Below are 14,563 nucleotides of genomic sequence, written 5' to 3'. Positions count from 1 at the left end.
TTGAGGAGGACTTCGTAGAATGCATCCATGATTACTTCCTTCAACAGCATGTTATTGAACCTACAAAGGAATGTGTTATCTTAGATCTGGTCCTGTGCAATGAGACAGATAAAATCAGTGATCTTGTAGTTAGGGATCCTCTTGGAAAGAGTGATCACAGTCTGAGTGAATTTCTCACACAAATCTAAAATCAGTGTATTATGCCTAATGGAGACTACAATGGGATGAGGGAGGATTTGGCTACTGTAGACTGGGAACACAGGGTATTTGGTGGGACAGTTGAAGAACAGTGGAAGACTTTCAAAGAGATTTTTCACACTGCTCAACAAAATTATATTCCAATTAAAAGCAAGGACAGTAAGGGAGGGGAGAGCCAGCCTTGGATAACTAAGGAAATAAAGAAGGCATCAAACTAAAAGCTTGTGCACACATAGTTGCCAAGAGTAGTGGGAAACTGGAAGATTGGGAAAACTTTAAAAAGCAACAAATAACAACTAAGCAAGCAATAAAGGAACAGAGGCTAGATTATGAAAATAAACTAGCACAAAATATAAAAATAGATAGTAAAAGTTTTTATAATTATAAAAAGCAGAAAAGGGTGGCTAAAGAGAATGTAGGTCCTTTGGAGAACAAGAAGGGGGAACTGATATTGGGTAATGAGGAAATGGCTGAGGCTTCAAATGACCATTTTGTGTCCGTCTTCACGGTGCAGGACACATCTACCTTGCCAAAGAAAGATGTTAAGGGTGCAATGGGAGGTGAGGACCTCGATACGATAGCTATCACTAAAGAGGGGGGGCTGAGAACACTTGTGGGCCTTAAGATAGATAAGTCCCCTGGTCCTGATGGAATGCATCCCAGGGTACTGAAAGAAATGGCAGAAGTTATAGCGAAGGCTTTGGTGATGATTTAACGAAATTCTCTGGACTCTGGGCAGGTCCCGGTGGATTGGAAGACAGCAAATGTCATGCCACTGTTCAAAGAAGAATGTAGGCAGAAGGCAGGTAACTATAGGCCAGTTAGTTTAACCTCTGTAGTTGGGAAAATGCTTGGAGCTATCATTAAAGGAGAAATAGCGGGGCAACTAGAAAGAAATGGACCCATCAGGCAGATGCAGCATGGATTCAGCAAGGGCAGGTCCTGTTTGACAAACTTACTGGAGTTCTTTGAGGATATAATGAGTGCAGTGGATAGAGGGGAACAGATGGACATTATTTACTTGGGATTTCCAGAAGGTGTTCGATAAGGTGCCGCATAAAAGACTTATCAATAAGATAAGGATTCCTAGAGTTGGGGGTGACATAGTAGCATGGATAGAGGATTAGTTAACAAATAGAAAGCAGAGAGTAAAACATGGGTGTTACTCTGGACTGCAGTCACTGGTGAGCAGTGAGCCACAGGGGTCAGTGCTGGGCCCGCATCTGTTCATGATACACATTAACAATCTGGAAGAGGTTTGCGGATGATACTAAATTGAGTGGAAAAGCTAATTGTGCAGAAGATATGGAGAGTGTACAGAAAGATATAGATAGGTTAAATGAGTGGGCAAGGGTCTGGCAGATGGAGTAGAATGTTAGTAAATGCGAGGTCATCCACTTTGGAAGGAAAAATGAAAGAGCACATTATTATTTAAATGGTAAAACATTGCAGCATGCTGCTGTGCAGAGGGACTTGGGAGTGTTTGTGCATGAATCACAAAATGTTGGTTTGCAGGTGTAGCGGTCTATCAAGAAGGCAAATGGAATGTTGGCCTTCATTGCTAGAGGGATTGAATTTAAGAGCAGGGAGGTTATGCTGCAACTGTACAGGGTACTGGTGAGTCCACACCTAAAGTACTGTATACAGTTCTGGTTTCCTTTCTTGAAAAATAATATACTGGCTTTGGAGGCGGTGCAGAGGAGATTCACCGAGTTAATTCCAGAGATGAGGGGGTTAGAATATGAGGAGAGATTGAGTCGTCTGGGACTGTACTCACTGGACAGAAGAATGAGAGGAGATCTTATAGGAACATATAAAATTATGAAAGGGATAGATAAGATAGAGGCAGGAAAATTGATTCCACTGGTAGGTGAGACTAGAACTAGAGGACATTGCCTCAAGATTCGGGGGAGTAGATTTAGGACAGAGATGAAGAGAAACTGCTTTTCCCAGAGAGTGGTGAATCTGTGAAATTCTCTGCCCAATGAAGCAGTGGAGGATTCCTCAGTAAATATATTTAAGACAAGGCTGGATAGATTTTTGCATAGTAGGGGAATTAAGGGTTATAGGGAAAAGGCAGGTCCATGGTCAGATCAGCCATGATCTTATTGAATGGCGGGGCAGGCTTGACAGGCCAGATGGCCGACTCCTGCTCCTATTTCTTATCTTATGTTCAGAGGAGGTTGTGACGAAAAACCAAGTTATCAGAAGATTGATGCTAATGAGAGAGAGATAAGGGAGACAATGGAGAAACGTTCAAAATGTTAATGACAGAGGAGAGAGAAATAACGAAAAGAGACACAATTCAGAATATTGACAGACCGGTTGCTTTGAACCTGAACTGTTTGAAGTTTGATGGACAGGCGATACCCCAGCAGGGGAATAAAAAGAACAGGTTCGCTAAGGCAACACACATCACGAGATCACGAGATAACAAGACCCTGGAAGAGCGGTGTGCCCCCACAAGTTGGTGAGAGTTTGAAGGTCTGGGTCGAGGGAACCGACCATAGACTGACAGGGTGAAAAGGTATGATCGGCGGGAACCTGGTGTGTGTGTGTGCCCTTGCCTGGGTACCGGGTTCACCGCGGAAGAATGGTCGTATCCGGAACGGAGGGGTCACAGTCAGTGACCGCAGTGGGATAGAAGACATAAAAGGGTCCGCCCAAAACCACCTGTGAACATCAAAGGTCTGTCTGAATCAAATTTGCATCTCTCTCTCTCCAATGGCACAACAGCGATTACTGCAAACTGTACAAAGCTGAACTGAACTCTGCGTCACTTGAGACTGATCATTTCACCCCTAGACTGCGATAGAGCTTGGTTGATTCCTATTACCCTGGTTCTGTGTACATGTGTGTTTTATCATTGCTAACCTGTTACATTTATATCCTTATGATTAGAGTACTGTGTTACTTATTTCTTTAATAAAACGTTATTGGTTTCCAGTAATCCAGACTCCAACTAGTGATCCATTTCTGCTGGTTTGGCAACCCAGTTACGGGGTACCTAACAAGGTAGTAACTTGAATTCAGCAATGAAAAGTGAAAAGTTTAAGGGGAACATGAGGGTAAACGTCTTCACTCAGAGGGTGGTGAGAGTGTGGAATTTGCTCCCAGTGCAAGTGGTGCATGTGAGCTCGATTTTACTTTTACGCGAATCTTGGGCAGGCACATGGACGGTAGAGATATGGAGGGCTACAGTCCCGGTGCAGGTCGATGGGAGTAGGTGGTTTAAATGGTTTGGCATGGACTAGATGGGCCAAAAGGCCTATTTCTGTGCTGTACTTTTCTGTGGCTATATGACCCTGTTCATTCTGCGTCCGTGTCTCTCTCTCTACACTTGTGCCATCACTAAATTCTTGTCCTCAAAGGAGCGTCAAGATACTTTAGAGAATTTGATAAATATCTGACAGAGGAATATAATGTAAATAAATGTGAAGTTATCTGGTAGGAATACAGAGAGGCAGGATACCCCTTAAATGGTGATAGATTTGGAAATGTTTGTGTACAGATCTTGGTGTCCATGTCAGTTTGAAAGCAGCATCCATAACAGGAACACCCACCCCGCATCTCTCTTCTCACTGCCACCATCAGGAGGAAAGCGCAGGACCCTCGAGACTCACAGCACAGGTTCAGGAACAGTTACCACCCCTCAACCATCAGGCTCTCGACCGTACTTCACTTACCCCATCATTGAAATGTTCCCACAACCAATGAACTTACTTTCAAGGACTCTTCACCTCCTGTTCTCAGTTTTATTTATTTGTTTATTTATCTATCTTTCCGTCTGTCTATTTATTTATTCGTAATTTGCGGAGTTTGTTGTATTCTGCATTTGGGTTGAACACCCTAGCTGGGTGGTCTTCCTTTGATTCTGTTACGGTTACGATTCTATGGATTTGTTGAGTATGCCCACAAGAAAATGAATCTCAGGATTGTATATGGTGACATATATGTGAGGCCTTCGTCAGTCAGAGTTGACCATGAATGTTGCATCCTATCTCTCTAGATGCAGAAGCCTGGGCAGTACAATATGTAGAGCAAGCTCTTGCCCATGTAGCAGGCTCCCCCTCTCCATGCACCCCAAACCCTTCCCCATGAGCGGGTGCAGCCACAAAGCAGCAGAGGTTTGAGATCACAGCTTTTCCTCTGCTAGGTGAGCTGCCAAGCTCCGTCTGCCCGAAGCGACTGGTTTGAAGGGTGCTGGCAATCCGGCTTGCTCCTTCTCCTGTCAGCAGAAACGGCTCCGCCGGGCTTGTACTTAGATAATAAACTTACTTTGAACTTAGAGGTGGTTACGGTGGCAAAAGGTACATTTTCCTTCATTGTAAGTTCAGGGCCAAAAATGTGCTGGAATTTGGACCAACGAACAAATTGCTGAAAGAAATCACTGGGGCTGTGGTGGCAAATGGACCATAAATGTTTTGGGTCAAGACCTTTCACCTGATCTGAAAGACGGGGGGGAGGTGTGAGCTGAAGAGAGGAGCCAGCTGCATGGCTGAGGGGATGGGGTGGAGTAAGAGCTGGGAGGCCATTAGTGGATCCAGGTAAGGAGGAGCAAAAAGTCAACTGTCCATTTCCTCAGCAGAATCTGCCTGTCACGCTGGGTATTATGTATCTACAGTGCCTATAAAAAGTATTCACCCCTCCCCCTTGGAGGTTTTCATGTTTTATTGTTTTACAACATTGAATGGATTTAATTTGGCTTTTTTGACACGGATCAACAGAAAAAAAACTCTTTCATGACAAAGTGAAAACATCTCTACACGGTGATGTAAATTAATTACAAATATAAATCACAAAATAATTGATTGCATAAGTATTCACCCCTTTCAGGTCAGTATTTAGTAGATGTACCTTTGGAGCAATTACTGCCTTGAGTCTGTGTGGTTAGGTCCCTACCAGCTTTGCACATCTGGACACTGCAATTGTTCCCCATTCTTCTTTACAAAACTGCTCAAACTCTGTCAAACTGCATGGGGATCATGAGTGAACAGCTTTTTCCAAGTCCAGACACAAATTTTCAACTGGATTGAGGTCTGGACTCTCACTAGGCCACTCCAGGATTTTTACTTTGTTGTTTTTAAGCCATTCCTGTGTAGCTTTGGCTTTATGATTGGGGTCATTGTCTTGCTGGAAAACAAATCTTCTCCCACAATGCAGTTCTCTTGCAGACTGAATCAGGTTTTCCTCCAAAATTTCACTGTACTACATTCATTTTACCCTCTACCTTCACAAGCCTTCCAGGGCCTGCTGCAGTGAAGCATCCCCACAGCACAATACAGCCATCACCATGCTTCATGGTAGGGATGGCATGTTTTTGATGATGTGCAGTGTTTGGATTATGCCTAACATAGCACTTAGTCTGATGGCCCAAAAGCTCGATTCTTCCCAGCTGACTTCAGTCTCCCACGTGCCTTCTGACAAACTCTAGCCGAGATTTCATGCGAGTTTTTCTCAACAGTGGCTTTCTCTTTGCCACTCTCCCATAAAGCTGTGACTGGTGAAGCACCCGGACAACAGTTGTTGTATGTGCAGTCTCTCCCATCTCAGCCACTGAAGCTTGTAACTCCTCCAGAGTTGTCATGGGTCTCTTGGTGGCCTCCCTCACTAGCCCCCTTCTTGCACGGTCACTCAGTTTTTGAGGACGGCCTGCTCTAGGCAGATTTACAGCTGTGCCATATTCTTTCCATTTCCTGATGATTGAACTGTACTCCAGGGGATATTCAGTGACTTGGAAATGTTCTAGTATCCATCTCCCGTCTTGTGCATTTCAATAACCTTTTCACATGGGGCAAGGCAGAGTCATCTGCGTGCCCACCGTGCTCCAAGCAAGGAACTCTGGAGCACATCCTCAGTGGCTGTGCAAGGGTGCTTGGTGAGGGACGGTGCAGATGGAGGCATGATCAGGTCCTGAAGACCATCGCTGAAGCCGTCAGCGCAGGAGTTGAGTGGGCGAAGCAGTCCCGACCCTCCAAGCAGACCATTGCCTTTGTCAGAGCTGGGGAGCAGCCAATACCCGCCAAAAGAACATATGCAGGCATTCTGACCTCTGCAAAGGACTGGCAGCTGTTGGTGGACCTCGAAGGGCAGCTGAAGTTCCCCAACCATATCGCAGCCACCACCCTGCGACCAGACATTGTCCTAGTGTCTGAGTCTACTAAGCAAGTGGTGCTGCTGGAGCTGACAGTCCCAAGGGAAGATAGCTTGGAGGAGGCCTTTGAAAGGAACCTCTCCAAGTACGCAGGACTGGTCAGCAACTGTCAGCAGGCTGGATGGAGCGCGAGGTGTCTCCCAGTGGAGGTTGGTTGTAGGGGATTCGTAGCCCGTTCTTGAGTTAGGGCCTTCAGCATTTTGGGCATCGAGGGAGAGAGGAAGAGGAGAGCCATCCGCAGTACCGCCGATGTGGCAGAGAGGGCCTCAAGATGGCTGTGGCTCAAAAGGGGGGAGCCATGGAGTCATAAGTAGCTAGCCATCTGGACACAAGCTGGGGTCTGATCAGCCCCGGCTGGGTCACCTGGAGGAGGTTGTATGATGTTGAAAGACCCGAAACACCCGATGATTCCAGGAACATCACTGAAAGATGTGTCCGGAAGCATCAATAGATGTATGTACACAGCTTACACCCTGAGTTAATCAGTGACAACCAGGAAAGACTGGGTGACAACCAGGAAAGGAGTGGTGACGACTGGAGAGTCAGTGACAGCCCAGAGAGACGGCAAGCAGGGCAGAACGGGCTGGCAACCCAATCTGCGTCCTCTGAGAGGAGGACCCCCACAAAAAGCCACAAAGAATCTAAGGGAAAGATACCCCCAGGGGTGCCCGAGAGGGGGGGAGGATAAGCACCCCAGTCGGATGGACACAATGACATCAGACCCAGGCAATGAACAAACGACGATGAGGAAGCAGTGTGCATGTGGCAAAATCTGCAAGAACGATCGTGGCTTGAAGATCCACCAAGCGAGGGTGAAGTGTTTGGCGGGAGCAGGAGCAGCACAACGCGCAGGTGTCCAACCTGGCGAGACGAGGGAGGGGCCAAGCCCGGAGTCACCCCATAGTGCCCGGAACCTCCAAGTGTTGCAAACTAATCCCTCGAACATCAAGTCTAACAGGAGGCGGATCAAATGGCCTGCAGCTAACATGACTTCACTGTGGAAGCAGTTTGATGAAGATGTTAACCAAATTCTGGAGGCAACAGCGAAGGGAGGGGCTGATAGGAAGCTGCAAGCCATGACAACAATTATTGTCAGTATCGCAGCGGAACGGTTTGGAGAAGAGGAGAAAGAAGGCTCCAAAACGTCTTACTCGAAGAACCAAAGAGCATTGAGGATCCACAACATCAGGCAGGAGATGAAAGCGCTGAAGTCCCAATACAAGGAGGCAGGAGAAGAGGAGCGCATTGGCTTGGCCCAGCTGATGTGCATACTACGAAAGAAGATCAGGGTCCTCCGCCGGGCAGAGTGGCATCGGAGGCGGCGTCGTGAAAGGGCTCGAAAACGTGCTGCCTTTATCACCAACCCCTTCAAGTTCACCAAGGAGTTGCTGGGGGAGAAGCAAAGTGGGAAACTGGCCTGTTCGCAGGAAGACATAGACCAACATCTGAAGAAGATATATAATGATCCTGAAAGAGAGCAGGAGTTGGGAGAGTGCGACATCCTAATAGACCCACCTGAACCGGATGTGCAGTTCGGCATGTCAGAGCTGCAACTAAAGGAAGTTAGAGAGGTCGTCCGCAAAGCAAGGGCAAGCTCGGCTCCAGGACCAAGCAACACCTCGTACAAAGTGTACAAGAACTGCCCCAAACTCCTGCTGTGTCTGTGGAAGATCCTGAGAATCTTCTGGAGAAGGGGGAAGATCCCAGCACAGTGGAGAGTGGCAGAAGGGGTGTGGATCCCGAAGGAGGAAAATCCCACCCAGATAGATCAGTTTCGCATCATCTCCCTGCTGTGTGTCAAGGCAAAGATCTTCTTCAGTGCAGTTTCCAACCGGTTGTGCACCTACCTAGCAAAGAACACCTATATTGATACATCAGTCCAGAAGGGTGGCATTTCAGGGATGCCAGGCAGTCTGGAGCACATCGGTGTGGTGACACAGCTCATCAGGGAGGCCAGAGAGAACAAGGGCAAACTGTCAGTGTTGTGGCTCGACCTGGCAAATGCATATGGCTCCATTCCGCACAAGCTGGTGCAGCTCACACTGCCCAAATATCACGTCCCCAGCAGAATCAGAGACCTTATCGCTGATTATTACAGCAACTTCAGGATGCGGGTCTCTTCAGGAGCAATTACATCAACCTGGCACAAGGTGGAGATGGGCATCATCACAGGGTGCACTATCTCAGTGACACTGTTCTCCCTAGCCATGAACATGCTCACTAAGTCTGCTGAACCAGAGTGCAGAGGGCCCAGAATGAATTCCACTCAACGGCAACCACCTATCAGGGCATTCATGGATGACCTCACAGTCACCACAGAATCAGTCCCAGGCTGCCGGAGGATTCTGCAAGGGCTCGAAAAGCTGGTGGAGTGGGCCCGGATGCGTTTCAAACCTGCCAAATCAAGATCGATGGTGCTGAGGAAAGGGAACGTGGAGAACAAGTTCCGGTTCAGCATCGCAGGCACAGCCATCCCAACCATCACAGAAAAGCCAGTCAAGAGCTTAGGCAAAGTTTTTGACAGCTCTTTAAGGGACACAACATCCATTCAGGCAACCTACACTGAGTTGGATGGCTGGTTGAAATCTGTGGACAAGTCTGGCCTACCTGGGAAGTTTAAAGCCTGAGTGTATCAGCACGCCATTCTTCCCAGAATCCTGTGGCCCCTCCTCGTCTATGCAGTTCCGATCTCGACAGTCGAAACCTTAGAGAGGAGGGTTAGCAACCTCCTCAGGAGATGGCTGGGGCTGCCAAAGAGCCTGAGCAGCATCGCACTCTATGGACACCACAACAAACTGCAACTGCCTTTCAAATCCTTGGAGGAAGAATTCAAGGTAACAAGAGCCAGAGAAGTGCCACAGTATAGGGACTCAAGTGACCCGAAGGTGGCTAGAGCAGGGATCCAAGTAAGTACTGGCAGGAAGTGGAGGGCAGAGGAAGCTGTTCAGGAGGCAGAGGCGAGGCTGCATCACAGGAGGCTGGTGGGAGTGGTCACACGAGGCCGAGCTGGGCTAGGATCCTTTCCAACTCCCCAAATGGACACCAGAGGGAAGGAAAGGCGTCGTCTAGTTCAGGAGGAGGTGAGAGCAGTAGTAGAGAAGACGAGAGCCTGCAAGGCGGTGGGAATGAAGCAACAGGGAGCTTGGACAAGATGGGAGAATGCAGTTGAGAGGAAAGTGACCTGGGCTGATCTTTGGAAAGCCGAACCACACCGCATCCAATTTCTCATCCAGGCAGTGTACGATGTGCTTCCAAGCCCATCAAACCTGCACACATGGGGCAAGGCAGAGTCATCTGCGTGCCCACTGTGCTCCAAGCGAGGAACTCTGGAGCACATCTTCAGTGGCTGTGCAAGGGCACTTGGTGAGGGATGGTACAGGTGGAGGCATGATCAGGTCCTGAAGACCATCACTGAAGCCGTCAGCGCAGGAGTTGAGTGGGCGAGGTGGTCCCGACCCTCCAAGCAGACCATTGCCTTTGTCAGAGCTGGGGAAAAGCCAATACCCGCCAAAAGAACATCTGCAGGCATTCTGACCTCTGCAAGGGACTGGCAGCTGTTGGTGGACCTCGAAGGGCAGCTGAAGTTCCCCAACCATATCGCAACCACCACCCTGCGACCAGACATTGTCCTAGTGTCTGAGTCTACTAAGCAAGTGGTGCTGCTGGAGCTGACAGTCCCAAGGGAAGATAGCTTGGAAGAGGCCTTTGAAAGGAAGCTCTCCAAGTACGCAGGACTGGTCAGCAACTGTCAGCAGGCTGGATGGAGAGTGAGGTGTCTCCCAGTGGAGGTTGGCTGTAGGGGATTCACAGCCCGTTCTTTAGTTAGAGCCTTCAGCATTTTGGGCATCGAGGGAGAGAGGAGGAGGAGAGCCATCCGCAGTGCCGCCAATCTGGCAGAGAGGGCCTCAAAGATGGCTGTGGCTCAAAAGAGGGGAGCCATGGAGTCATAAGTAGCTAGCCATCTGGACACAAGCTGGGGTCTGATCAGCCCCGGCTGGGTCACCTGGAGGAGGTTGTATGATGTTGAAAGACCCGAAACACCCGATGATTCCAGGAACATCACTGAAGATGTGTCCAGAAGCATCAGTAGATGTATGTACACAACAGGGTTGTTTTGAGTGTTCTTTTGTCTTTATAGTGTAGCTTCTGCCAGGATACTGACTCACCCAGCAGTATTTTTACTACAATCAATTGAAACACCTTGAATGAACACAGTGATCTCCATTCAACTAATTATATGACTTCTGAAACCAAATGGCAACACTAATGATGATTTGGTCTGTCATATTAAGGGGGGGGAGGAGGGCGAATACTTATGCAATCAATTATTTTGTGTTTTATATTTGTAATTAATTTAGATCACTTTGTAGAGATTTGTTTTCACTTCGACATGAAAGAGATTTTTTTCTGTTGATCAGTGTCAAAAAAAGCCAAATTACATCCACTGTGATTCAATGTGGTAAAACAATAAAACACGAAAACTTTCAAGGGGGGCCGGAGGGAGAGGATGAATACTTCTTATAGACACTGCAATATATAGGTAACATTTGAATAATCTTGTAAATATATTGTTGATTAACCATTCTTGTTTAAGTAATTAATTATGAGTTATATGTATAATTACATAAATTGCATACATTCATTATCCTTCTCAGCCCCACGCGATACGTGCGTGCCTCACTTAAAGTAAAAAACTGAAGTTTTTACTTCAGTAAGGAAGGTAAATGCGATGTTAGCATTCATTTCAAGAGGACTAGAATTATAAAAGCAAGGATGTAATGTTGAAGCTTTATAACGCACCGGTAAGTCCTCTCTTGGAATATTGCGAGCAGTTTTGGGCTCCTTATCTAAGAAAGGATGTGCTGACATTGGGGTGGGTTCAGGGGAGATAAATGAAAATGATTTCATAATTTAATGGGTTTAATATGAAGAACATTTGATGTCTCTAGCCTGTACTCACTGGAATTCAGAAGAATGAGGGGTGACCTAATTTAAACCTATTGAATACTTGATAGAGTGGATGTGGAGAGGATGTTTCCTATGGTGAGGGTGTCTAAGACCAGAGGACACAGCCTCAGAATAGAGGGGCATCCTTTCAGAACAAAGATGAGGGGGAGTTTAGTTAGCCAAAGAACGGTGAATCGGTGGAATTCATTGCCATAGGCCAAATCTTTATGAATATTTAAGGCAGACGTTCATATTTTCTTCATGAAGGGATACGGGGAGAAGGCAGGAGATTGAGGCCGAGAGGGAAAATGAATCAGCCATGATGAAATGGCGGAGCAGACTCGACGGGCCAAATGGCCTGATTCTGCTCCTATATCTTATGGTTTTATAAATACAAAGTTAGGCCTGCACATTCAGACCCCTTTGAATTAGTTTATTGTTTTGAAGTTACACGACATAACACTGAGTCCCTGTTTGTTGTATGGATATTCTGGATTCTAGCTACCGTAACCCCTTCAGTGTTCGTGGAGCTGCACTTACCCAGGTGGAGACATACAACATGAAAAACAGACACTTTGACACAAGTGATCGATGCTGACTATGATTCCAGTTGGTTTCCAATAAGATGGCGGTGCGCTCGATCGCAGTGGCTTCTATGGGGTCAACAAAAGGTGTAATTGTCCTTTTTAAATGTACTTTTTTTTATGATCACAAGATCCTGCCCTACATTAAGAAATTAAAGTACTGCAGGTCTACACCATCAGCAGGTTGCTTGTTGGTGGTGAAACTGAAGGAGCTGTGAGCCGTGCTGCCTCCTGTGTCGAGGGAGGCGTAGAGTCCAATAGCGAGTGATTGTCTTAGTCACTTCTCTTGTTATTGCAAGACCCATTTGCATATTATTAGCGTGGAATACCACAAGTGCTATTCACTGGTATATTGGCAGAGAGCAGGAGTGGACGGCAGGGTGCTGCGTGGCCTTGGTCATAGCAAGGACTGGGCCTCAAGCTGCATTGTCACCTGTTGACAGCCACCAGGAGAGCAGCGTTAGAGTCAGCTCCCGGGGGTGGGGTGGTAGACCATACAGTCTAGAACTGGTGTTGCCATTCCAGTGTTTGCTCAGCAGAAGATAAGCTGCATTGTGATTAACTACACATTTCCACAGCATTCATGGCTGGACCATCTCTTTTGCATTGCTGTATCTTATGTGCTTTCTATCTTGTATGTAAACACAAAGTACTCTGCAGATGCTGGGGTCAAAGCAACACTCACAACACACTGGAGGAACTCAGCAGGTCGGGCAGCATCCGTGGAAACGATCAGTCAACGTTTCGGGCCGGAACCCTTCGTCAGGACTGTAAAGGGACCTAAAATTTCCAGTAATCTTTCTCCTTCAGCCCGTAGAATGATTGCATTTCTTTAATGGCGAAAAGATGTATCTTACAACATTGGAAAGAGCTTAATGCTCCAACTACCTTTTTTTGGTTTTCTCAGACGATATTATGCTTGAATTTGGAGAAAATTAGAAGCAATCTCTATGATTCCTCACTTAAATTTGAACAGACCTGGAGATCTTTTATTCAATATTTTCATTTAATGTAATTTTTTTTTCTTCTCTTTTTTGCTCCATATTTATATTCCCTTCTTGTTTTTTTTACTGTTTTTCATGGAGGTCGGGTTTGGGGACATGATTTTAAGTTCTTTAACTCTACTTGGTTCCAAGCTAGCCCATTGCTTTGCTTTGCTTTTAGTTTAGTTGCACGGTGGGTCTTTTTTTGGGGTTTTTTTTGGGTTTTTTTTCCCTTTTCTCTATTGATATATATATATATAAATTAGTATACTATTATGTTACCTTATTATATTATGTTTAAATTACATTGTTTGTATCATTTTTTAATCTGTATTAATATCTCCTGTAATTTTATTATATTTTAACAGTGTATTAGTGCCTATATGGCTTACCTTTTTGTATACATATTCAATAAAAAGATTTAAAAAGAAAGAAAGGACTGTAGAGGGAGGGAGCAGGGGCCCTATAAAGAAGGTGGGGGGAGGGTGGGAAGGAGAAGGCTGGTAGGTTCCAGGTGAAAAACCAGTAAGGGGAAAGATAAAGGGGTGGGGGAGGGGAAGCAGGGAGGTGACAGGCAGGAAAAGTGAAGAAGAAATAGGGGAAAACACAATGGGTAGTAGAAGGAGGCAGAACCATGAGGGAGGTGATAGGCACCTGGGGGAGGGGGCAGAGTGACATAGGGATAGGGGAAGGGAGGGGGAGGGAATTACTGGAAGTTGGAGAATTCTATGTTCATACCAAGGGGCTGGAGACTACCTAGACAGTATTTGAGGTGTTGCTCCTCCAACCTGAGTTTAGCCTCATCATGGCAGTAGAGGAGGCCATGTATGGACATATCTGAATGGGAATAGGAAGCAGAGTTGAAGTGGGTGGCTACCGGGAGATCCTGTCTGTTGTGGTGGACGGAGCGGAGGTGCTCGACGAAGCGGTCCCCCAATCTGCATTGGGTTTCACCGATATAGAGGAGGCCGCGCCGGGAGCATCAGATGCAATAGATGACCCCAACAGACTCACAAGTGAAGTGTTGTATCTTGTATGTGCTAGTGAGCTTTGTGCTGTGTGTGACTATGTTTTGCTCCTAGACTCAGGAGTAACACTGTTACATTTGGCTGTGTTCATGGGTATTCATATATGGTTGAATGACAATAAAACTTGAATTGAATTGATTTCCATTTGCCTGTGATTGGCCCATATCCCTCAGAGGGATGTCCACGTACCCCTCAGGGCATGGCATAAAAAAAAGTTGGGAACCCCTGTTCTAAACCTTTCCAATCAAAATCAGAATCAGGTTTAATATCCTCAGTATACGTCGTGAAATTTATTGTTAAGCAGCAGCAGTGCATTGCAATCCATAATAATACAAACTGTAAATTACAGTAAGAAGTATAGTGAGGTAACATTCATGGGTTCAATGTCCTTTCTGTAATCAGATGGCAGAGGGGAAAAAGCTGTTCCTGAATCATTGAGTGTGTGCTTTCAGACTCCTGTACCTCCTTCCTGATGTTAGCATTGAGAAGGGGGCATGTCCTGGGAGATGGGAGTCCTTGATGGATGTCCCCATTTTGAGGCATCGATCTTTGAAGATGTTCTGGATGTTGGGGAGGCCAGTGCCCGCGGTGGAGCTGGCTGAGTTCACAACTTTCTGCAGCTTACTTTGATCCTGTGTTGTGCGTCCCCCACTCCCCATACCAGATGGT

The sequence above is a fragment of the Mobula hypostoma genome, chromosome 12 (genome assembly GCF_963921235.1).
Source record: "Mobula hypostoma chromosome 12, sMobHyp1.1, whole genome shotgun sequence".
Taxonomy (NCBI): domain Eukaryota; kingdom Metazoa; phylum Chordata; class Chondrichthyes; order Myliobatiformes; family Myliobatidae; genus Mobula; species Mobula hypostoma.
Note: the sequence above shows the minus strand (reverse complement) of the source record.